General features: G+C 41.3%; 1 long non-coding RNA gene and 1 pseudogene across 1 annotated transcript; one reads left to right on the forward strand and one right to left on the reverse strand.

Moving 5' to 3' along the window:
- Positions 1–4491: 4491 nt before the first annotated feature.
- Positions 4492–9988, reverse strand: LOC110195947 (uncharacterized). Its single transcript, XR_013484499.1, has 2 exons — positions 9805–9988; positions 4492–6578 (listed from the first exon to the last, which is right to left on the reverse strand). It is a non-coding gene; the product is annotated as an uncharacterized LOC110195947 (long non-coding RNA).
- An 86-nt stretch (positions 9989–10074) lies between these two features.
- Positions 10075–11824, forward strand: LOC110195948 (small ribosomal subunit protein eS4-like; annotated as a pseudogene).
- The last annotated feature ends 11177 nt before the right edge of the window (positions 11825–23001 follow it).

The following is a 23001-nucleotide window of genomic DNA, read 5'->3' on the forward strand; positions in this document are numbered from 1 at the left end:
CCCCGTTCCTTTTTCCCAGGCAGCCATTTTACATACGTGCATGCACACACATGTGTGAATATATGCATTGTACACATGTGTTTATACACATCATATACAAGATGATAATATATATTATTGTTATGAATAAAAATTATTTTACAATGTTCTTTATTTCATCTTTATCTCACATTAAATTGTTCTGTTTTTTGTATATTGTAATATCCATAATACATTTATGTAGTAGTACGTGTATATCATTAATAAATATACATATATCAGGAATGCATCCTTTTTTTTAAGATATGAGGTAAGTAATAAGGACAGCTAGGTGGTACAGTATAGACTGTTAGGCCTTGAGTCAGGAAGACTCATCTTCCTGAGTTCAAATCTATCCTGAGAAACTTATTGGCTGTGTGACCCTGGGCTAGTCACTTAACCCTCTTTGCCTCAGTTTCCTCATCTGTCAAATGAACTGGAGAAAGAAATGGCAAACCACTCCAGTATCTTTGCTAAGAGAACCCCAAATGGGGTCATGAAGAGTCAGACACGACCGCAAAGATTAGACAGCAGCAATCGATAAACGATTGGACGCCATCACACTAGATTACTAAGTACTGAATTAGGACCAGCACGCATAGTGCCATGAGCTGTGCAAGCTCTGGATTCTTAGTGTCAAGAGTGAGTAATTTAAGAGTTTGCACGCTGAGCTCCCCTCTGGTGAACAATAGTGGTACTACAGCTTTCGGTACACTTATGTGCTGTGGACACACTCTGATACAAACGCTTGGCTGCTGGCTTGACTATAGCACCACCTGATGGTCAAATTGTATATTACATGAGCTCTCTTCCTGGTTAATTGCAGAATAAAATGACAACCACCTTTTCTGTCCAGGATTGCAGAGTGCGGAACGCTCACTGGTGAGGTAATGTTGCTGTATCATCTCAGATTTCACCTTGGATACAAGTGTCACAATCACGCACTACTATCGCAAAAGCTTGTCCTTTTTAGCAATTGGGTGAGCCATGCCAACGTAGTCCCCCTGTCTTCTGCCAGATTATTGGTTGCTTCTTCACAGAAACAACTGAGTCTTTATACTTTGAGGAAGTCTGAGACCTCTCTCCCTGGTTTAGGAGCAAGGATATCTGTTCACTTCAGTCCTCTGCTCAAAAATCTTTATTGACTGTTTTCATCAGCATAAAGTTCAAATTCTTTTACATTTAGTTGGCTGTGACATCATTACTATCCTTTATTAATCCTGATGTTTATGAACTTGAAGTCAGATACAAAGTTAGCAATAGTGATATTTATCACTTGGTTGTTTGGAAATTTTTATAAGAGAACAACAGAAAAAAAAATATTTAAGACTGGATAGAGCTTTATGCCCTTAATAATGACTGCTTTACAGAAAAAGGCCTATTCTGGGTGAAGGAGATATGTGAGAAGAAACAGGGATTCGGAATGTGGGTAATTATTATCATATATCTTCTCCAGTCATTAAGTACTCTGGTAGTAACTTATTTGTCTTCTCTGTTTCTCTTAACAACAGACACACACTTCTAAAATATGGGCTGTTTGTGTCCCATATACCATGAGAAGACATTTTCATGAATATGAAGGAGTGAAAATGTTTGTTCAAACATTCAGCCTAATAGTCCTTAAATAGCTGATGACTTCTGCCCAAGCAATTGGGAACAAACATTTCCAAAGCTGCCAGAGGCAGGGTGTCTTGACAGGAGGCACCAACAGCATCTTCTGAGTATCAGCCACTCTAAAGGAAAAAATCCACCTTTATAACATCACTCACATCTGTCCCCCCTGTTTCTATGATATGAGTCCTCATTACTACCCATTTGGACCATTGTAACAGTCTCTTAAATGGTCTTTCCACCTCTTCTCTTATTGACCTTCAATTTTTCTTTCTTATTGCTTCCAGATTTATCTTTCGTATGATCTATTCATGTCAGTCCTCTGCTCACAACACTTATTGACTACTTATTTCCTCCAGAGTAAAGTTTGAATTCATTTTCATTGCATTCAAGCTCCACAACAACCTGGTGCTAGCCTACTTTATCTAATATAACTCTCCTCCACATACTTTATATACCAGTTAAACTCATTAACTTATATTCTCCAAATGTTCCTTGTTCCTTCCTGTCTAGTGCTTTTATTCATACAGTTCCCTATGCCCAGAATGCTTCTTTCACTTCTTTACTGAGAGAAATGATTATTAATAATCAATTATTTGGAGAGCTCCAGAATTACCCCTCCTTATTCTAAAGTCCTGATTTCAAAAGTTCAGTCTTTTGAAGGACATTGCTGATAATGAGATTGAATTTTTTTTTTTTGGTTTAGACCCCACCCAAGTGGGGCAGACATTGTGTCCTTCTCAGGCTTGGGTGGGGCATAAGTTCAGTCCATGCTAGGCTAGTAGGGAATATTACCAAAAGGAGTAGCACTATTACATCACCAGAAAACGTTGGAGACCTTATAGCAAAAATTGCTGCTCCACCTATGAGTCGGACACTCTTGTTCTTCAAGTGTGTGCACCTTCACCCATCCACATATCTACACATCTCCCCTTCACGTATACTACTCTACAGGTAGTGGGGCCCATGATATATTGCCCTTATGTGTATTCCCCCACCTCCCTTGTGAGCTGTGTTGGCCACGTTTTCTCCGGATGGCTCCATTCCTTCTGCTTATGATGAGCGTGTTTGTGAGATTATGCCCCAGGTATTGGGGGAAATATTTTATGTCTATTTTCCCTATTATGCTGTTTCAGCAAATACCATTCAAAAGAAAACAAAATTATGTCTTAAGATTGACTAGAAAAAAGTAAATAACAGCAGAGGCTCTTGAACTATTGTTTTTTATAAGATATAGATGATAGCGTATTGTATTAATTATCCAGCAAGGAAGTATATATTCAGTGCACTGGCTGCATTCTCCTGAAACCACCAACCCAGTGACCACCTCAGTTCTTCTCTGGAGCATGTTCAAAGGCTGCAGTCTCCCCTACGACCATTAGAGGGTGGTCAGGCTGTAAACACTTAGGTTGCTCCCTCAACAGTGTGGTGCAGGGCTTACAAATCTCTATTCTCCCTGTTCAGTAGGAATGGCCCCTGTCCTTTGGGCACTCACCAGAGACAAAGAGCTTCCTGGCATTTCACAAACTCTCTCCCATACTGTGGGAACTTCCTGGACACTAGGATGAAATGGCACTTCAGAAACAAATTCAGCTACTGTCACCTATTGTGGCATCGTTTTAGGCACTTGAGGTGAATCCTTGCTCTCAAAGACATCATATTCTGCTAGAGAATAATACAACATCTACCTAATTAAATGCAGCATGATATTATGAAGGAAAGAACACTGACAACTGGGAATTCAGGCAAGGCTTCATAGAGAAGGTGGCATCTGAGCTGATTTTTGAAGGAAAATTAAGTTTCAGAGCAATAGAGTGGGAGTATATTCTAAGTACTGGAGACGAGCTGGTGTGAATGCATGGTGGCGTGATATGAAATCATTAATAAGTTTGTTTGGCCAGAACAGAGAGTGTGGAGCAGGGTAATAAAAGGCTGGAAAGGTAGATAGAGCTCTTTAAACTGCTGACTGAGGACTTTGTATTTTCCCCTAGAGGCAACAGGAAGTAACAGAAACTGTCTGAGGAAGGGGATGGTGTGGTTCAGCCCCTGTGCCTTAGGAAGATCATTTGTGCAGCTGTGTGGACACGTCATTCTTCCTGTACCATGTTGAGAAAACTCCTGCCCTAGCTCTGCTGAAGCAGTCCTAGCCCATGGTGCAATCTGTTTCAGGAGGAGGAAGACAGGGAAGGGAGAACAAGGCCCCTTTACTTGTCTCAGTTTCTCCTCCACACTGGTTGAATGGGGTTAGTAATAGTGGAGAGTCTGAAGGTTCACAGAATTGACACCTGGGCTGGGCATCTCATCACGCCCGGACACAATGAGAAAGAGACCCTGCCTATAAGAATGGCTAGTTTTCAGACCAACTATCACCCTAATCACCTCAATACCAACTACTGAGCTAAGGGCAGAGCTGGTGGCTACTTCCTCTACTGAAGGCAGCTAGTGGTACAGTGGATAGACCAGTGGACCTGGAGTCAGGAAAACCTCAATTCAAATCCAGCCTCAAAAACTTGCTAGTTTGTGACCCCAGGCATACCACTTTAACCTCTGTTTGTCTCAGTTTCCTCAACTGTGGAAAGGGGATAATAATAGCACCTACCTTACAAGGTTGTCATGAGGATCAAATGAGATAATATTTGTAAAAAGTGCTTAGTACAGTGCCTGGCACATAGTTGGTGCTATATAAATGTTTATTCTCTTCTCCTTCCCTTACCCCTCTACCTAAGGCAACAGAAGGGAAGGAGGCTGGGAACAGAGAACAAACTATTTACTGTAGAAGGAAAGGAAGAGGTAGAGAGAGCCTATGAGATAAAACAGAGCCTTGTTAACTGTGAGAAATAACTCACTCGGACTCAGCAGGGATGAAGTTAAAAGCCCAGTTTATTATGCAGTTATAAAAGCCGATGTCTTATTGAATAGACACATCTACCAAAGCAAAAGTTCACTATTTCTAATCCTGACTGCAAAGTCCCTCCTCTGTTTGCTCATTGGCTGAGTACTACAGAGTGTACAACTTTCCAGCCCACCTATTACACATCTGCTCCTTAACATGTCCTTCCTCCTTCTACATACATCGAATGTTTAAAAAATGGCGTCTTAGCCCTGCCTGGAAGTGGAGAAGTTAGTATTCATGAGCTTATTAAGCATGCACACTCTAAGCAAAGCTTAGCCTTTGTCCTACTCACTGATTTCTAACAGCAGAACAAGACAAGAGTGGCTGTATCCAGTTTTACCCAGTTTTAATTTTATGGAAATAAACATTTTTGTTATATCTCATTAACAAATTAAGAACTCAAATTCATCGAGTGAGTGAACCAACCTCGTAACTCTTCAGTGATAACTAAGCTATAAGCCTCTTGAGGACAGAGACTTATGCTTATTGCTAGCTATGCTTTGTTCCACACACAAACTAGGTGTCTAATTAATGTATACCTAGATGTGACAAATGGGGGAAAGATCTTCTGTTCTCTTTCAAGAGAAAATTAGTCAAAGATTCAGTAAGAGAGGAGATCAGGCCTCTGGCAAAACTTGATACAAAGCAGATTTTGAGCCTTAATGGGAAAAAAAAAAAAAGATCAGTCCTCCCTCTAAGCATGTTGTTGAACTGGGTTAAAGAGTCAACAGCATCTAGAAGACAAGACATCAAGTCTTCTTAGGAACTGAGGCCATAGAGAGTCAACAATTTAAAAAAACATTTTAATGTGAAATATTTAATCATGGAGTCGAGTCTGTGAGTGACACAAAATATTCAGACTCAGGCTACTTACTACCTACCAACTACACTGGATCCTGCTTGGAGACTAAAGTAGACCAGAAGCAACAGAGGAAAAGAGAATGAAGAGAAATGATCAAGGAAGAACATGATGAGGTAGAGAATGAAGGAAAATACTCCAAACAGGGGTTGGCTTCAAAATGACAGCCAAAAAAGACTAAAAGCCAGGGCAGTTTGTGGTATGTGGGGATGGTGGGGCTGGGGTGGGGGTGTATGGGTGTGGGGTGGCATGACTAACTCCCCCAGCACCTCTCCCAATCAGAAAACTAAATGAACTGAGTCCCTGAAATGCTTGTACAAGATGATGAAGTGGGGGAAGCTATACTTTTCTTTGAATATGACAAAACGAGTTGGCCTATCTGTGTTGTTCACACAAAATTCAAACTGCTGACCATCTGGCTTAAAGGGTGGAGCCTGAAGGCCTGGTCTCCCAACAGTATTTTCTCCAACCAGCACTCTGGCTAGCACTATGACATGCCCAAAGTCAGGGTTATAAACCAAGTTCATCAAAGAGGCAGTTTTAGCATGCAAGGAGAAGTAGGTTCCATAGCCCAAGATGCCAGCATATCTGCTTAATTTAGAGTCCAGGCCATTGGCTGCCAGATGCTCGAGTCTTATGGTGGTTTCATGAAAGAGATGATATTCCAGGGAGGTAGAAACAGCCTTGTGAACTGTCATCATTGCCTTCTGCCTAAGGGGGTCAAGGCAAGGGAGATACTGCATAAGCATGTTATCTCTCCGTCTTCCCCAACATCGTCCCCTATTACACAGAGTCAAAGAATCTCAGAGTTGGAAGGATCATTAGAGATTGCCCAGTCCAATGCTTCCCTAAAACGTAAGTACCCGGTCCCCATTATCCTCTCTAATCATCCCTGTGACACCCCCCTTCCAATTTCTCCCCCTATTCCTACACCTTTTGTATTGCTCCCACAGTTCTGGGTTGTAGAGCTGGAAGATCCTTAATACCACTGATTGCAGGGGCTTCATGGAGAAATAGAAGAGTTCACAGCAGTACTGGTACGTGGACTCTGAAGGCAGAATTTCCATCAGAATGAAATGCTGATTCCTGGGTATCTTCATCCTCATTTTTAACTCTGGGTAATTGTCCAAACACAAGTCTAATGCATCTTCACCCCATATGGATAGGTCTTATGATTTTTCCAAATTCCATATCCTGCTAAATAAATGGGGTGGGCAGAAAAGAACAATAAATAGTCAGTGACATGTGAGAAAGAAAGATTTCCACCGATAAGATACAGTAAGGGAGAGGACCACAAGGCTTTAGACAATGAGCTCCTCCACTTCTCAAGAAATTTCAGACTTTTTTTTCCCCCTTCTCCCAGTGAAACAATGCTAGAAACCAAGGCTCTGGAGAGAGATACCATTTCTACCTTGTGAAAGAGAAACCAATCATTAGAGGAGATAATAAGACTCTTAAAAAGTTGGCATAGCTCTTTATATGTGCCCTCTCATTTGAATGTCACAGCAACCCTGTGACATGGTTAGAACAGGTACAGATGGGAACTGTGAGACTTAGACAGAGGAAATAATTTGTCTCTGGTCAGGCGGCTAATGTCGTAGTAAGAATGTGGACCCTGGCCTTCTTGATTGTAGTCAATACCAGTTCCACAATTCAAAAAGCCCTCTATTCCACTGGAATTAGATACTTGCTAAAGTCTCTTATAGCTGTAGATCTTGTGATCCAAATAATGAATATGTCTTCCCCAAAATGTTCACATGGACTATTTGTGCCCAATCTGTGGTAGAGTCTTCCAAGATCATGTTGGTCTGATCAGCTATAGTTGGACACACTTGTAACTTGACTCTAACATAATGATGTCATTTTGGTCCTCTTTGAGAATGAGGGACAGCAGCCAACCAACCACCATCTCTTCCCCAATCCTCTGTGTATTCTAAGGGTTGGTCCCCTTCTTGCACAAAAGAGTGTTCTTGTGTATGTTGGGGGTCAACACAGATACTCAGAAATGCTCGTTCATGTTGGATCAGAGACAGGCTGAGGATGAACAGGACAGGGTGGAAAATGAGAAAGGGGATTTGGTAGGCAGACTAGCACTATGTACCCTGAGAGAAATCATTATTAAATAACCAAATATTGGGGAGATCCAGGATTTTTTCCCTTCCTCATTTAGAGATTACGTCAAAGTTTAGTTCTCTGAAGGATAGGGTGGTTGAAAAGATGAAATCTTGGAATTGTTACCTCCACCCAACTAGAGAACCTTATAAAGAATTTAATGTAAGGTGAATTCTGGTCCATTGTACTCCACTCAACCAGTTCTGAGCACAGGTGGACCCCTTTTTGTCTAGACTGCCGTAGGCAGGGGTAATCTGGATAAGAAATCAGTTTTTTTGTCCAAGACTGACTGATCAGTCATGTCCTCCAATCGCTCATTAGAATAAGACCACCTCTCATTATAAATATCCATTCTTCTCATTAATTATTAACCAATCTGAGTTGATTGTCACCCTCAGAAACACCCATTCTCCCAAGGTCATATAAGCTAGAGTGGGTTCCATGAGAGGTCTTCGGTATTTGAGACTGTCAGTGACCCCTTTTGTTAATTAAATGCTAGCATGATTAATAAAAATGATTAATTACCCAGGAGCTATGTCTCTCTAACATTTTGTATGCCACATACCCCAAAAGGGAAAAAGAAGCATGACAAGGACATTTCCTAAGAAAGAAAAAGGGGAAGGGAAAGGAATAAGCATTTATTAAGTGCCTACTCTGTGCCAGGCACTGTGCTAAGTACTGTATAGATATTATTTCAGTTGGAGATAATCTTAGTTGGAACTCATCAAGAAGCTAAGAAGTTGAGAAATAAGAAAACTACAAGGAATTTTTTTTTAGTTAAATCAGAGTGTGAGCTTAGAAGAGAACAGAGTGAGAAAATTGATTAGATTTGGGAGGATAGGGAATCCTGAACCAGCAGGTAGTCATCAGGAGAGCTCTCTGGAGAGCAGTTTCATACTAGATCTCAGATTTGTTATGTCTACCATACATTCTCTACAAAACTGCCAGATCATATTCTTAATTCACAAAGCTGGTGTCACACACACACACACACACACACACACACACACACACCACCTTTCACTGACTCCCTGTCTTGAGATTAAAGTACAAATTCCTCAGTGTTTCATTTAAAAAAAAAAAACCCTACAATCTGGTTCCAATTTACCTTTCCAGACTCATTTCATATACCATCACCCCCACTTCATTCACTCTATATGCCCGCCAAACTGGCCCATTACCTGTCCCCTAGGACTTGACATGCCCCTTCCCATTTCTTTATCTTTCCAAAAGTCGGCCCCCATGCTCAAGCTACTCTCCCTCACCTGGAAAGCTGAAGCAATTAAGTAACTTGGCCAAGATTACACAGACAATATATACCAATGGCGAGACTTGAACTCAGGTCTTCCTGACTGTGAGACCAACTCTCCATCTACTATGTATTGTAGAAATATGAGCTATTATTTTTACCCTCTAGAGCTTTGTACTGTGTTTTTAATGGAGAAGTTTTGCAGGTTGGTTGAGATGAGGGGAGAGTATAATATTGTGGAAAGAGTTCTAAATTTAGAACTGGAAGATCTGTATTTAAGTCTCAGCTATGCCACTTACTCATCTAGGTCACCTCATCCCTCTGGGACTCAGTTTCCTCCTCTGTAAAATAAGTGTAAGATTCTCTTCCAGTTCCAACATTTGGTGAGGTTTGGTGTGGAGTTTGTGACAATGGAGGATGAAAAGGAATAGAGGCGTAGGGTACAATGAGGGAACCTAAGGAAGACCATGGCAAGGTTCTGGAGGGGAAGAATAAGGTCAAAGATAAATTTATTGGAAGCCAGAGACTGAAGAGTTGAGCACTCTCACAAAACATTTCGATCTGGCCATCACTGCATCCCTTGTCTTTCATTCTGATATAGTCCTCCTTGCCCCTCCTTAACAGCCACCCCACCCCTATTTGGCACGGGAGAACCAGGGCTACCAATCAGTGATACTTGGTTTAATGGTGGAGCTGCGATTGGAAAAATCCAGGGTCCCCCCCACCCCATCCTTGGGATTGGGATAGCCTTGAGGTGGGTCCTTAGAGCCACAGTTCACTCTCTATTCGCTTTGACATGGCCTCTCCCCCACACCAGGAGTGCTGGCCTTTCCCATCTGTCTCCACTCTTACTAGAAAAAGGCTTTTCCTGTTCTCCCTCCAAATTAAAATTCCTTCTGCATGTAATGAGTGTTAATAAGGAAGGAAGAAAACAGTGCTTACTATGTGCCATGTACTGTGCTAAGCACTTTTTTAAAAAATCTCAAGAACCCTGGGAGGTACATACTATTATTATCTCCATTTTACAGTTGAGGAAACAGAGGGAGAGACCAAGTGACTTACCCATGGACCATGTTCCTGAACCCCAACTTCCTAGAATCCAGACCAGTCTTCTATTCAGAGAAGGGAGATTTCTTGGGCAGTGTGAGGCTGGGAGCAGGGGGTGTTGCTTCAGAAACAACCCCAAATTTGAGAGTTCAAGAATGACATCCTCTGGAGAGAGGGAAGGGGATTTCCTGAGCACTGTTCCCTCTTAGAAAAGGAGGAAGAGGGACTGGCTTGTCCCAGCTGGTAAAGTGACGTGGCCAAATGCACACAGCTCTGAAGTAGACAGAACCTCTGACTCCACAGCCAAGTCAATTTCCTACTCTATCTCTGGTACGACGGCACCATGGCTTGTGGTCTCAAGAAGTATCTGAAGCATATAGCAGCTCCCATGCACAGGATACTGGCTAAATTAACAGGAGTTTTTGCTCCAAGACCATCCACAGGTCCCCACAAGCTGAGAGAGTGTCTCCCGCTCCTCATCTTCCTGAGAAACAGACTCAAGCATGCCCTGATTGGAGATGGAGTAAAGATCTGCATGCAGTGATTCAGCAGGATTGATGGCAAGGTCTGCACCGATATTACACATCCTGCTGGCTTTATGGATGTCATTAGCATTGAGAAGACAGGTAAACATTTCCATCTGGTTTATGACACAAAGGGACACTTTGCTGTTCATCATATTACAGATGAGGAGGCTAAATATAAATTGTGCAAAGTGAGAAAAAGCTTTGTGGGTACAAAAGGTATTCTCCATCTGGTGACCCATGATGCCTGTACTATCTGTTATCCAGATCCTCTCATCAAAGTGAATGATGTCGTTCAGATTGATTTAAAAGCTGGCAAGATCACTGATTTTATCAAGTTTGATACTAGGGGCAACTAGGTGGCACAGTGGATAGAAGTCAGGAGGACCTGAGTTCAAATCCAGCCTCAGACCAAACACTTGACACTGTCACTTAATCCCAGTTGCCTTAAAAAAAAAAAAATTTTTTATACTGGTAATCTCTGTATGGCAACGGGTAGAGCTACCTTGGGTCAGATTGGTGGGATCACTAACAGGGAGAAACATCCTGGCTCTTTTGGTGTTGTCCATGTAAAAGATGCAAGACTCTCAAACATTTTTGTTATTAGCAAAGATAATAAGCCTTGGATCTCTCTTCCCTGAGGAAAGGGTGTCCACCTTACAACTGAGAAGAAAGAGACAAGAGATTGGCAGCTAAGCAAAGCGGTGGCTAAATGATTGCAGAAAAGAATTTGTAGGCTTTCAATCAAATTGAGATATTAAAATTTTAACAAAAAAAAAATGTGATTGCCCTACCAAAATATAAAAAACACATAATAAGAAATAGGTAGCTTAAACAACTCAGTCTTTATCAAGTGGAATTGAACAAGCCATAAATACCTTTCTCCTATTTCCTTGGATTAGGATACTGTGGGTATGAATGTTGCGTGAAATGTTAGAAGATGCAGCTGTCTTGGTTTTGCTTAACTGCTTTTCTTTGTTACATGGGATGGCTCACTGGTTGGAGGATGGGGAGAGGACATATCCCAAAATGGCTGATGGGAAAACAAAAGATATCAATAAAACTTCAAGGAAAACAAAAAAGGAGGAGGAGGCTCAATCATGTGGCCACCATGGCGAGAAGAGCATTGAAGGACACTTGTGACCTGGGGAAGGGACTTGGACTGCGGGCACTTCATCCACTCACCCACCCCAATGCGAGGGAGTGATTTGGACAATACTGGCCTGATGGGAACAAGTTGCTTGCTCAGAAATCCCAAAATGTGATTGTTCCTGAGAGGGTGTTTTATTTGAATGCTTTGCATATTTTTTATGTCTTCTTATGAGCTCCTATGAATACTTGATACTTTCTGAATTTTCTGTGGAATGACATAAAGGCTATTCCAGATAAGATTCACATTTATCACCATGAGTACTTGTATGGGAGGTGGGGCTTCCTTTTATCTACCTTCAAGGAAGCCTAGACCTGAGCTATACCTAAGCTCTATCTATAATAAATGTTTATTGACTGGCTCTGTCTGAAGACTGTAAACTCCTTCTGTGGATATAACAAACCCAAGAGAAAAACAGACTCTTGAATCGGCTCCAAGGACTGAACCTGGTGAGTGGCTTTGGGTGGTACTGGGTTACGTATATATTTTGTGTTCATATATCTATGTATAATTTATTTGTTCCCCAACCCTACAGTAGAATGTAGGCTCCTCATGGCCAGGGACTATGTCAATGTTGTCTCTGTATCTTCAACACTTAGCAAAATGCCTGGCGCCTCGTAGTAGATAATACTTGCATTGAGTTGAGTCAGACTCTCAACATTTTAGAAGGGAATTCATAATTATCTAGTCTGACCTATACCTGAACAGGAATTGTTCCCATCTCTAACATCTTATCTAAATTCAACTTCCTCTTGCTCCCTGAGCCCCCTCCCCCTTTTTTTGGCTAGGTCTCCCAATCTTACCCAGGCTGGAAGTACAGTGACCCCTCGAAAGGCAAATCAGACTGCTGACTGGCCCAGAAACTTTGAAGTTTCTGCTTCCAACCTGGACAGATTTGTCCCTCCTTAGGCAGCCTTGTCCCCGTCCCCCTCCTCTAAATTCTGTAGGACTCACCATAGTGGCATGGACATAGTATAGACACCCAGTTGATATTATCCCCACTGCAGCTCAGAAGTCCCAAGCTCAAACAATCCAGCAGCCTCACCTTCTCTTTATGGCAGGAATTACAGGTGTGCATTGCCATGCCTGGCTCTCCCTCATTTTTTAAAAGGGGAAATTGAGGCCCAGAAAGTCAAAGTCACTTGCTCATATTCACACAATGCGGGGTTAAGATTTGAACCTAGGTTCTCGGATTCCAAACGCAGGATTCTTTCTACTCATAATGCTTCCTCATGTCAATAAACCTGTATTCTAAAGGGCTGGTACAGTGTTATGTTACTAATGGCTCGAGACTGAGGAAGATAGCTTAAAGAATTAGGGGCAAAAGAAGCTTTCTTTGGTGGTGTCTCTAGCATTATAGGGATACAACAATAAACCTGCCTGGGAGACAACACTCCCTCATTGTCCCTAGGATGAGAGAGGTAAAGGAGACTACAGATAGAAAGACCTATCCTATCCCCAACAAGATGCCCAGAGCAGAGGATTCTCACCTGAGATTATGCACAAGTAGGTGGAGGGGGATGTACCTCGGCCGATAGCACACTGGTGGTTTCCATTCTCCCTTGGGTTTCAAAGAATTCTCTAAGTCTGGTAGCATTTCTCTCCCATCATGCATAGTGACTGTCCTCTCTAGCCCCAAATTGTGGGCTCCATCCTGTACGTTTGAAGAAGATAAAAGTAATAGCAGAGTAAGACTATGGCTCTAAGGACCACTCCCCATGCTATCCCAATCTTACAGTAGGTGCCCAGGGCCGGGGTGGGGGAGACACCTTGGGTTTTTCCAATTTTAGCTCTACCATCAGACAAAGGTGGCCCTGGTTCTCTCATGCCAAATAGGGGTGGGGTGGCTGTTAAGAAGGGGCAAGGAGGAATATATCAGAATGAAAGACGTGATAGAGAACCACAAGGGCTACACTGATGGCCAGATCACAATATTTTGTGAGAGTGCTCAACTTTTCAGTCTCTGGCTTACAGTAAGTGTGTCTTAGACCTTATTCCTTCCCTCCAGAACCTTACCATGGCCTTCCTTAGGTGCCTTCATTCTACCCTATGCCTCTATTCCTTCTCATCCTCCTATTGTCACAAACAGACCAAATCTCACCAAATGTTGGAACTGGAAGGGAACCTTAGTCCTATTTTACAAAGGAGTAAACTGAGTCCCAGAGGGATGAGGGGACTTGGATGAGTAAGTGGCATAGCTGGGACCCAAATATAGGTTTTCCAGTTCTAAGTTTAGAACTCTGTCTGCCATATTGCACTCTCCTCTCATCTCAACAAGCCCACAAATCTTCTCCATTAAAGACACAATACAAGGCTCTAGGGGGTAAAATTAATAGCTCATATCAATACTTTCAGATTTACCAAGAGATAAATAGATAGATAGACGCTGCTAGCTGGCTCAGTGGATACAGCGCCAGGCCTAGTCAGAAGATCTGAATTTAAATCCAGCCTCAGACATTTAGTAGCTGTGTGACCCTAGGCAAATCACTCAATTCTGCCTCAGTTTCCTCATCTGTAAAAATGAGCTGGAGAAAGAATGGTAAACCACCCTAGTATCTTTGCTAAAAAGACCCCAAATATGGTCACAAAGAGTTGGACACAATTGAAACAATTGAACAACAACATATGATAAATATCTATGTTGTACATGTATTATCTGTTTAAATACACACGTACATATATATCTAAATACACATACATATATGCACACATACGTGTATTTGTGTATGTGTATATATGTGTATATATGTACATATATGTGTATATATATATACATACATGCACATAAAACTGGATAATATCTGTAATATCAAACCTGTAATACTTACCATAGGTATTATTTATATTTTATAGATAAGGCATCTGAGACAAGAGAGAGGTTAAATAACTTGTCCATTGTCATGGAGCTAGTGAGAATTAGATTCAAGATTCCAAGGTTGGTCTCCCCTGACTCTTTCGCATCACAACCCACATGAAGCCAAATCAGTATTATGGCCTTGATATTGACCAGAAACCAAATATCTCACAGTCGAGGGCTGCAACCCACTGGAATAGCCGTAATCCTCCCACGAGCTCGTGACTGGTCAAACTGGATTGACTCACATCCTGCCATTAGACAAAACGACCACCTAAAATACAATTGGCTTTGGGTTATTTGGCCTATCTCTAGGTCTTCTAAATGTTTGTCATGGGGTTTAGGGAATAGCAACATTTTTTCAAAGCCAACTTTGTCCATTGCCAAACTGGTTTTTTGTTTGTTTGTTTTGTCATGATGCCAAACTTAAGCAGGGAGATCTGGGTTTGAATACCTCTCCAGATGTTTACTGGCTTTATGAAAAAGGCCAACATAGTCTGTTGGAGCCTCAGTTTCCTCATCTGTAAAGTAGGAATAATAGCACCAGCCTTACAGGGGTCTTGTGGTCAAATTGTACAATCTATCTAAAGTGCTTTGTGAAGCTAAAAGTACCCTATTGGTGTCAGTTGCAGTTTTTATTAATAAATAAGGTGACCTGAGTTTGAGTCTTGTCTCTCATATTTGGTTATTTTAATTATACTTGGTTATATTACCTTGGGCAAGTCACAATCTCTGAGCCTCAGTTTCCTTAATTCTAAAATGGGGAGATTAGACTAGATGGTCTCCAAGTTAATCTGCCACCCTTAATTTCTGTGATTCTGTGATTCCCTTGCTCAGAAACCCTCAAAGGTCTGTTGCCTGTAGGATAAAATCCAAACTTCTTATTCTGTCATTCAAAGAAATTTTTGATGCACAATCTGGGCTTTCCAATTTTGACTAATGCAGCAAATTCATGTAGGAGAATAAATGGGAACTGAACTGGTTGCTGTTCCCCAAGTACACCTTATACCCACGTTTATATTTTCATTCATGCTGTCACCTTTTCACTTGATGCCTCCTCCCTGTAAATCTTTCCCCTTCAAGTCCTAAATTCCTGTGTCTCCTCTTCCAAAAAACTTCCTCACCTATGCCAGAATACTTGTGATCTCATTTTCCTCTGAATTCCCATAGCAGTGAATGTCAATACTATTCATTCAGTAATTAGTCAAATAGTGTGCCCTGTGGCTCCTTTATATTGTTATTTAGCTTTTACATGGGTTAATCTCACCCCTCACAACCAAACTGAGTTCTTTGTGGGTGGAGTCCACATCTTATTCTTCTGCATCTTCTCTGGCAGAAAAGATGTTACCCAGGTGATACTACCACATTTCAATGGCCTTTACTTTTGTGGTTGATCAAGCTCCCTCCACTTCCACAGAACACATCCACACATCCCCTCTAGATTTGCCAAATGAGTTGCTATCGCCAAAATAAATAAATAGATGAAGAGAGAGAGAGAGAGAGAGAGAGAGAGAGAGAGAGAGAGAGAGAGAGAGAGAGAGGAAGAGGGACAGGGACAGGGAGAGGGACAGGGACAGGGAGAGGAAGAGGGAGAGGGAGAGGGAGATGGACAGATAGACAGATAGATGAATGAATGGATAAATAAATGAATAAACAAACAAGTGGAATATATCACTTTAAGGCTAATTTGAGGTTGACTAATCTGACTTACTTTAGATTGACTATATATACATCATGGTCTTATTGAAATCTTTCTAGTTTGATTGAGAATTGTGAGAGTTTATGCGCTGCTGACTTAGCCTCTGAGAACCTTAGATCATTCAAGCCTGATCCCAGAGAAAAGATATGTGTGTGTGTGCATGTGTGTGTGTGCATATGTGTGCTCACATGCAGTACATGAACCCAGCATATGGGAAACATAAAACTTACTTGATACAATAGTTGCTTTTACTTTCCCTAACCTTCTTACCCCCTTTTAAAATTCTTTGTTAAAATAAATAACTTGCCAGGTAGGTGAAAGAGGTAGAAACATATTTAGCAATGAAAGTGGTATTAAAACAAAAGATGTCAATTTAAAAAAAAATTAAAGAACCTCCAATACATAGTGAGGCATTAGGGGAGGAATGTAGTAGAGGCTATTTACAATAGCTGCTAAATATCTGCTGAATAAATTCTGGGGTTTTATATCCCTCTCACTAGTTTATGATATCCTCCTTTGATGCAATTCATTGGAATATTCCATCTATATTTAGGCTCAGAGAAGGACTGTATCCCAGATGTAGATTGGACAAAACATCAGGGGACCAGGTGGTTTTTAGGGGTTTAAATCAGCCTTCATTTACAGTGAAGAGCACAGCCTACCCCACAGGCCAACAAGAAAATACCACTGAGAATTCTTTCTCTACCCCTTTCTTCTGTTCCTTCTCTTTTCCACTTCTGTACCCTGTTAATGCTTAGCTGGTTGAAGAGGGTCCAGACTTGACCATTAAACCAATAAAGTATATACCAAGGATTAAAGAAACTGTGTTCTTGACAGGAGAGCCTACGGCAGAAACTGTAGCAAGAATATTTCAAGAATGACTGTGAAAACATGTCCAGGAAAGAGATAAAACCACATCTGGGGAGAAAGAAGCAAAGAACTGTTAAAAAGCAGCCCCCAGCAATGGGATCTTTCTCATTAGTCTATGCTTTGCAATCTCTCTTCCCTTCATTCAATCCCATTCATTGTTTGGACTTCAAATGTCCAAAAAGAAAATCTAAAGCAAATATCATTTCTAGAAATGAGTGTGTCATAGGCAGCCCTAAGATAAAGGCTAGAATGGAGTTCTTTTTTGGTGATGTGGGGTTCTCAGCTGGCAGAAAAATCAGGTTCTTGTTAATAGTAGAGAGAACACTGAACTGAATTTTAGGAGACATTTTCAAAATCCTAAGCATGTCACCAACTAGCTCTGTGATCTTCACTTCTCTGAGCCTGTGTTTTCTTTTCTATAAAATAAGTGTGCTGAATTAGGTCTACTTACCCAACACATGTTAAGCATCCTACTGTGTGCAAGGTGCTGAACTAGATAAGTTTGGAATAGAAACACATAGATGAGTATGGCACAGTCCTTCCCTTAAGGACCTCACAGCTTAGTAAGGGAGGAAAGGAAGAGACAAAAAAAAGCATAATGTAAGACTGACTGTGATGAGTGAAGAAAAGAGAGATACAAAGAAAGTGGTATAAGAGTTCAGTGGAGGGAGAATTGTTTCCAGCTGAAAATGGAAGGGACCAAGGGACAGATCACTCTATACATTAAATGCCACCTCTCCAATAAGAGATGGGTACACTATTAACAGGCAGAAAGAGTGTTAGAGTCATGGAGAAGAGAAAAGGATATTTCATATATGTTCAAAGGTAAAGACACGTCTAAAGAGAGTTTTGTATTTGGGGGGGGGGATTGGGGTGAGTGTATATGTTTTGGAAACATTAAGTAAATGTCTCCAAGGATGGAAAGAATGGAGAGGTAAGTTGGGGCTAGATCGCAGTGAGTCATACGTGCCAGGTTAAGAAATTTTGACCATTTTTGTAGGGAAAGTCATTGAATGTTTTTGAGTAGGGAAATGATCAAATGTACCTGGGGAAATTAGGTAGTGGAAGAGGAAGGAGATAGGAACTTTCTGCAGTCCACTCCCAATCTGCCTTTCCAGCATTTCTTGTGCTACTTTTCCTCCTGACTGCTTGTGGTGCCCTAAATGAACATATCTCATAATTTCTTCACTTCCTGTTTTTGCCCTTTCCATCCTCTGTGATTCTCTTCTGTGTCCCATCTCACCTGGTAAATTCTTATCTGTCCTTCGAGGACGAACTCAAACGCTGTTCCCTCCAAGGAAGTTTCCTTGCTGCTTATTCCACCAGAAGGGGCCTCTCCCCTAGCTTTGCACTACTCTTACAGATTTATTATTTGTCATTGTATACTGAACATCAGTTTTGTCTCTGATCCTAGGTAATAATTTTGAGGATGATGACTGCGTCTTATTTTTATATCACTGTTAGTTTAGTTCCTTACATATAAGTTGTTTTTGTTTGTTTGTTTTGGTGAAGTGATTGCGGTTAAGTGACTTGCCTAGAGTCACACAGCTAGTGAGTGTTACATAGAAGTATTTTAATAAATATTTTTTGAGATGAGGAGACTCCCTAGAAAAAAAAAATTGGTCCAGGTGAAAACTGATGTAGGATTAAACTGGGGCAGTGTTTGAGAAAGGAGGAAATGGATGAGAAAGCTCCCGGAACTCAGCTTAAGGTGGTGGACTAACAGTACAGAAAGCAACAAGTATTTCAGGCATGACTATTGTGTTTATTCGTTTATCTTCATTATAATTATTTGTTACAAAGGACTGATCTATTGGAAAGTTGGTGACGTCAGTGATGAAAAAAGAAAAATTATCAACAAAACTTTTTAGCTTTTTAGAAAGCAAGTAGCTGGTGTAGTAAATAGAGTGCTGGGCCTGAAGTAAGGAAGACTCATCTCCCTGGGTTTAAATCTAGCCTCAGACACTTATTAGCTAGGTGATCGTGGGCAAGCCACTTAAGCCCATTTACCTCTCATCTATAAAATAAGCTGGAGAAGAAAATGGCGAACCACTCCGGTATCTTTGCCAAGAAAACCCCACACAGAGTTGGACACAACTGAAATAAATGAACAACAACAATTTTTATAAGAATTTGCTTTTCTTTCTCCCCCTCCTAAATAAATGGTTGTTAGTTGAAAAAATTGACTTTAAAAATAGACAAGTTGATCAGTGGATCATGACAAAATGAGAACCAGAAGCAGAGAAACATAATGATGAGATATATAGTGTCTGGCAAACCTAAGGACACCAACCACTAGAGTAACAATTCCCTCTTCAACGAAAACAACAAGCAAAATTTGTGAACAGTCTTGATTTAGGTCAATATCTTGTATGACATGCTACAGTAAATTCCACATGGACACATGGCCTAAATATTAAAGGTTGTATCTTAGAAAATGAAATATGAATGGAAAGAAGTACCTTTTATAGTTATAGGTAGGTGAGGAATTCATAATTAAGTAAAGGTAAATGTAGAAGGAAGACTATTGGGACTTGAGGTATGGGGAGTGGCATACAAACGGCATTAGAAGGAAATAAATAGTCAGAAGAAAACATAATTTAGAAGAGGACACAAAGTGTGATACTAATTTATTAAATTGTAAATTTCAGAAACTATATAATAGCTCATAGGTTTATATATAATCCTCTTTCTTATTTTTTGTATGTCTAAATGTTTGCATTTATTGATGATCAAGTTCACAATTGAAAAAGAGAATGCACTAACCTTAATACCCTTTGATTCATCAGTTCTACTATTGAACGTATATCTCTGTGGAGGTCAAATAAAATAAAAAAGGTCCTATGTATACCGAAATATTCTTAGCAGCATTCTTTGTCATAGCAATAAACTTGGTAAAAGGAAATGGATAGTCATTGATAGATTGGGAAATAACGGAACCTTCCTACCCCAAATGTAAACCTCTCTCAAGTTCAGTCCATGGCCCCTCTGCACTTTCCTCTTTACAATCTCAGTCTTAGAGAGCTCAGTCTATCCCATGGTTTCTTTTGTAGTGAAATTTTCACCTTTTGTACCGAGATTATCCCAGATGCCATTCCCACATCTCCAGTGGCCTATTAAAGGACATCTTTGTTGGGTGTCCAACAATTAGCTCTCATGCAATATGTCTTAAACTGAATTCCTTTCCCCTACCCTGTCTCCCCTTATGATACATGCCTCCACAAAAAAGAAAGAATGAAAAAGAAAAAGAAAACACTGTGCTCTAGCATCGCCATTCTCCTAATCACTCAGGTTCAAAAACTCTGTGTTATCTCTAACTTCTTCCTCATTAAATGTTTTTTAGTTCAGGCCATTTTCTCTTCTGGACTGCTAGAATTGCCTGCTCTCCCTACCTCCTCCCATCTTTCCAATGCATGGCGATTCAAACTCTCCAAAATACCATTTTCCAATGGTGTTCCAGTGGACATTCCTCTATGCAGAATCTTCTGGGACACCACATTACCCAGCAACTGAAATGCCAATTCCTTAGCTCTCCAAAAAAGTATACTTTATAGCCTTTACCTCCAACTCCTCCACAACCTAAATCTTCTTTGAGCAAACTCCAAACTGTCTAAGGTCCGTACTTTTGCACCATTCTTCCAATCTTGAACCTTCTCTCTCCCCTTCTTTGTCTACCTAATTCCTAGCTGTCCATTAAGGTCCCATCAAGTACCTCCATTCCGCTTCCATCCTTAGCTATCTCTTCCTTCTCTGAACTCACAGAAAAGTCTTAGAATGATGGAACATTAAAGCTAGAAGGGACCTCAGAGATCCCTTAGCCACCCTCTTCTCTTCAACACACACTTTTACTGATGAGGAAACTAAGGCCCAGAGAAGAAATAATTTGCCCAAGGTCACATAGTTAGTCATCGACAAAACCAGGCCTGGAGATAATAACTAACATTCATATAGGCTTTTCAGGTTTGCAAAATGCTTTACCTATATTATCTCATTTGTTCCTTAAAACAGTCCTATGAAATAGGTGCTATCATTATTCCCATTTTAGAGGTGAAGGAAAGGCTAAGTGAGTTGCCCAGAGCCACACAACTAATAAATGCAGAATTTGAACTCAGGTCTTTGTCACTTCAAGTCTAACACTCTCTCCACCATGCCATCCAGTTGCCTATATTCTATACAATTTAGTTTTCACCTCAAGCTAGCAACCAAGCACCCAAATCTCTTCTGGGCTGGGCTCTGGCCCTGACTGCAGCCTTCCCATGCTCGTGGCCTGCCACTGGAGTAGTACTCACGATTCAGAGATGATCACTGTGGAGTTGTTAGGATCTGCATAGAGTATCTCCAAGTGTAGCTGGGTTCCACAGGAGACACTGTGCCATGAGTTATCTTCCCTCAAAAAGAATTGCCAGTGGAAGGGAAGCAGGGTATGGCAACCAGGGCAGTCTAAGCCATCCTGACACTTGCCCATTAAGAACTTGTCACACACATACAAACATTTCCCCTCTTTCAAGAGCCCTGATTCTCTGTATGACATAATCTTGAACATAACCCCTTTATTCATATGGCATAGGATGCGGGAATATAAACGTAGGTGATTTTTTAGATACTCTTCTCCCAGTCCTGGGTTTGGAGCTACATTGTTCTATTGCTGCATCTTGGAGGACAGGCTGTAGGCTTTCAGTCTGGCTATTTGTGGCCGGTCTTTGAAGCTGGCAATTCTGGCTTGTTTTGTGGGAAATCCTGGACGTGATTTGCATCTTTTTCTTAAATGGTTCAGAGTTCTGCTTAACTTGAAATGTACAGGTTTGGGGTTCCTCCAGTTTATGAGGGGTTAAGGGCATAGTCTGCTTCTCACTATTTTGAGATGGCTTCTGTGCCTCCCCTAGAGGAAAATGAGCCTGGAATGGCCTAGTTTGGCTCCCTTCTGTCTCTTGTTTCACAGATGATACAGTTTGGGCCCTTTCCACAGATTCCTTAGGCAGTAACCTTTGATCTTCAGTCTTTAGAGATAAGCAAACTTTGGTCTCCTGATATAACCTAGCACTGGGTATCGAATCTATTAGAGATGGCCAGGGCTCCTCCTCTGGGAGCTCCCCAAGGCAGTCTTAAAGTGGCACTTGAGCCACAACTGGGCGTGACATCAAGTTTGCCTTTGACTCTTCAGTCCAAGCCTCTAAACCTACCTCAGGTACCCTAGACAAAGCCCCCCAAGCTTCCATATCTGGCCCAGAACAGGTTCTCAAATCTGTTTGAGGTGGTTTCTCCATGGCTCCTAAATCTTCTTGAGATGGCCCACAGTGGGCTTTCAAACCTTCATGCGGTGATTCTTCCACAGTCTGTGAATCATCCTGAGACGAGTCAGGCCTAGCCTCCATATTCTCTGGAACTAGACTAGTCCAAAAGTCACAGGGGCAGGATATCCTGACCTGTGATCTGAAGTCCTCCATCTTTCTGATTAGGCTTCTGTCAAGTTCACAATAAATAGGCTCCCCAACTCTGATTCCGAGGATATAAGGAGAGAAATCAGACCAAATATTTCATAATCAGTCAATAACAGGAAGTCAAACCCCAAGGAGGGGTAGGAAACTTGAATCTTATCCCACCTTTCCAGTAGACAATCAACCAGCTACCCTCAGCAACATGAGATTTATTGCTGAAGCCTCTCACCTGGGGCCCTATTCACTAATCTACTTAACCCTTTCCTTCCATTGTCTCTCCCATCTTTAATCTTCTCTAGCCATTGGTTTCTTTCCCTGATGCTGACAAACAAGTCCAAATTTCCCCCTTCCCCGTTCTTCAAAATCATTCACTAGGCCCTAAAATTATTACTCTCTATCTCTCCTCATTTCTTAGCCAAACTCCAAGTGAAGCTGCCTATACTTGCAGCTTCCATTTCCTGGAATCCCAGTGGTTCCTCAACCATTTGCACTGAGTTTCTGAACTCTTTACTGAACCGAAACAGTTCTCTCCAATGACCTTTTCATCGCCAAATCTCAGTCTTCATCCTTCTCAACCTCTGCTACGTCTGACACCAACGAACACCCTCTCCTGTATGCTCTCTAGGTAGTCACAACAATGCTCTCTTGATTCTTCGGCCACTCATCTGACCACTCCTCAT

Source organism: Phascolarctos cinereus, unplaced genomic scaffold, assembly GCF_003287225.1.
Source record: "Phascolarctos cinereus isolate Bilbo 61053 unplaced genomic scaffold, phaCin_HiC Scaffold_1;HRSCAF=81, whole genome shotgun sequence".
Taxonomy (NCBI): domain Eukaryota; kingdom Metazoa; phylum Chordata; class Mammalia; order Diprotodontia; family Phascolarctidae; genus Phascolarctos; species Phascolarctos cinereus.